This window comes from Benincasa hispida, unplaced genomic scaffold, assembly GCF_027475165.1.
Source record: "Benincasa hispida cultivar pf3 unplaced genomic scaffold, pf3_genome.v1.1 HicScf1848, whole genome shotgun sequence".
In the NCBI taxonomy this organism is placed as follows: Eukaryota; Viridiplantae; Streptophyta; class Magnoliopsida; order Cucurbitales; family Cucurbitaceae; genus Benincasa; species Benincasa hispida.
In genome coordinates, this window is record NW_028326240.1 from 1851584 (window position 1) to 1855389 (window position 3806).

Sequence of the window (3806 nt, forward strand, 5' to 3'; positions counted from 1 at the left end):
TGTGGCGCTACACACCTTCTCATGGCTTGAGAGGTGTTCACACATAGTAGGACTATATTGTATTATTCATTAGAGGGATCCGTGGTACTTAAGAAGGAAGATGTAATTATAGGAGCAAAACGGTAAATTGGCCTGCTGTAATTACGAGCATCTGTGGAGGGTCATCCTACTGATGATTGGTTATATAATGGACATAGAAATATATCTATGGCAAGAAGAGTTTAATTGTCGGTCTTTAGTGGAATGCCTGGCAGTTAACGGATGATGGATATCGTGACTAAAGAGTTTAGTTAGCTATTCATGTACTGTTGGAGCTTCGAGCTATAGGTCCATAAGGTCCCCTTGGTAGCTTGGATACAAGTTAAGAGTCAGTTTTGGGGTAAGTTTGAAATGTTCAAATTGACAAGAGGGAGTTTGATTATATATGATACAATTGAACGAGTTAATTAAATACTAATTAACTTTATGTATGAGATACATTGGAAGAAAGTGGATATGAATATGACTTATATCTAGTAGAATAAAATATTATAATTAATATATGATATTAATTTATATGTTATGAATATGATGAGATCACATTAATTGGACGGTTATAAAGGAAATGGGACGGTGTTTCTTCTGTTATAAATAACGGATGAGTGTATTAAAAGATCACTTTAAGATGCATAAATAGTTGGCGGTGTGTTGAGCATGGAGGCGCAGACATTGTGTTAAAGAGAGTGTCATTGTTTAGAAAATCAATGCCTATAGTATAGTGCTTGCACGATTGCTTACATATACGATATTGCTAAGCGATCTCTTACCGATTACACCTTCGCGCGCTATTAACCAAACGATCGTTTACCTTTTCCTAAGCGATCATTTAGCTCCTGATATTTACTAAACGATCGTATAGACGATCGCTTAGTTTTTCCTACATAATCGTTTAGACAATCGCTTACCCTTTTCCTACACGATCGTTTAGACGATCACTTATCCTTTCCTACACGATCGTTTAGACGATCACTTACTTTTTCCTACACGATTGTATACTTTACCTAAACGATCAAGCATTTTGTCTATGTGATAGACGACCTTATCTCCCACTTGCTTGATCATTGTGTACGGTCTCTCTTCCTCCTTCCCTTTACCAAATCAGAACAAAGCCCACATTTTGGATTCTCACTCTAAGAATACTGAGGGCTCTAAATGGTGGTGTCATCTTTGTATCCTTCTGTCTGAGTGGTGATTATTTGAGGTAGACGATTGGGTTTTAGACTCGTTGTGAAGAAGAAATCTTCATCTGGTATAATCTCTTGATCTCTATAGCATTATGAATGCATATTAGTATGTTTTGAATGTATATGTGGTAATTCTGTCACAATGAATTGGAAAGATCTGCTTCCACTCGTAGGTACTCTTGAATAAGAATTTCTTCAATTGGCATTTACTCATATCCAATAAACAAAGCTCCATGGTTATTGTATGTAAACTTAAGCATGTATATGAGATATACATGTAGATCATGCCTTAAGTGATAACCTAAAAGGGTCTATAGTATAAGGATTAAGGAGGGATACCTGATCCTGGTGACACTACGGATACGACCCACTTTGTAGAGGTTTATAAGTGTTGTGAACTACTACAGGTGGTAGATCCTGACCATTCATGTAGAGACATGCGAGCGGGGGTGTCCTATATAAAGAGTTTGTATAAGACCGGACTACGATATGATTTGTCTCTTTATATAACGTCATTGATAATTGAGACTTACATCTCACCTAAATGACCATAGGTGACATGACCTCAATCCTAAGTGTTTTGGAAACTCCTGCCTTTGAGGGTATTCCTTTGATTAGTATGAGTGAGAGTGGCCAGATTGCCAACTCAACATGCTTACCTTTTTGGGGATTTGTTTGATTTGAGAGCTAAGAACTCAATTACACAAGATGAAATTCACTCCCTCCCCAAAGAAGGGGTAAGTAGATAGATTTCTCCCTTAAAGGCTGATTTCGAGTCTTGAACATAGTGGCCATAGCTTATCTTTTGAAGAGAGGACTCAGTCATAGTAGAACTATGACTTATGTTCATTAGAAGGATCGGTGGTACGTAAGGAGTTAGATTAACTATAGGGGCATAACGGTTATTGGCCCAACTGTATTTATGAGCAATCTGTGAAGGGTTATCGCACTGTTGATTAGTTGATATGGACACAAAATATATTTATAGTAAGGACAGTGCAGTTGTTGGTCTTTAGTGGAGTGCCCGACAGTTAACGGATGGTGGATCTCGTGGCTAAAGATTTTAGTCAGTTATTCACGTACCGTTGGAGCTTCAAGCTATAGGTCCATAAGGTCCCCTTGGTAGCTCAATGGATTCAAGTTGAGAATCAGTTCTTGGTGTTAATTTGAAATGTTCAAATTGACAAGAGAAAATTCGATTATATATGATATGATCGGTGTGATGTATGAGATATATCAAGTGGAGGATTAATGTAAATAAGATTTACATTAAGTACCATGAAATAGAAAAAGAACTATGTTTATATGTTTCATGAGATGAAATATTAAAACTATAGGTTATAAATATAATATGGTAAGTTGGTTATCATATATATTTATAATACTACTTATTGGATAATACCTCTTTTCCTTTAATAACCAATTGAGTGGGAGGTTATTGGTGGTTTCATGGTAATCGTGAGATAAAAGAAAAAATATTTTTCTAAATTTGGCAAGTTTTTTTTAGAGAGAATTTCAATTTTTGGAAAGACTCATGGTTTGCTGTTAAGTGAATAGGATTCACTAAATGATAGCTAAAGAGAGACTAAACAATCATGGAGTGACACTACACGACAGTTCACTCAGTTGGTCGTTTTCTAAACGATCGTGGGGCTTTTGCTATACGATAGCTTGTTGTTTGCTAAACGATTGGGCATTCGTCTATACGATAGACTCTTGTTATCTCCCACTTGCTCAATCGTTTACACAATTGTTATTCCTTCGGTCTTATGGATTCTCACACCGAGAATACCAAGGTAGCCATTGTGGGGTGTCTTACTCAACTCAACTGAGGTCGAGGTGTTGGAGGTCGTTCGTTGGGTTTGTAATCTTAGAGATTGTTGTGTTCGTGGTTGCTGTTGATGTGCAATGTTGCGGTCACTGTGTTCGAGTGTTCGTGTGTTGCAGTCTTTGGAGATTGAACAAGCGCTCGTGATCAAGGGAGTTTGAAGATGAGTCTTCAAAGGTATGATGTTTTATCCCTTGATCTTAATGTAAAGCATGTTGTAATTTCGTATTGTGCATGACCTATAAGTTTCCATTTCTTGACTGTAATTGTGTATGTTCAATTTCGATTGGAATTTGGAACAATCATTCCGCTGCTCATGGAAATCCTCATGTTTGATTTCCTTTAGAGTGATGCACCCCTTTCGCCATGTCGTCAATGATCCATTAAGAACATAAGAAAAAAAATTGGAAAGAATATTAGTTGGAAAATAAATCACACACTTATGATTTTCTTTACTTGAAGATTTTTTCTTGCAGCAAATCTTTTATGTTTCTTTTGTCACACTTTTCTCCCTTGTTTTAGCCTTTTCTCTTTCCTCACTTTCTTTTAGTGTCTTAGACTCCATGCTATCTTCACGTTTCTTTAGAGAATTGGTTGTGATCTCATTCTCTACACATACTTAAAATATTTCCTCACTCTCCATAACACCTTTACCTTCTGATTCCTCTCCCAAACTTTGATGATCATAACCATTCATCTCAACAATCCCATCATTGGAACCTACCTTTCTTGTTGGCGGATCATTTCTCTCATCT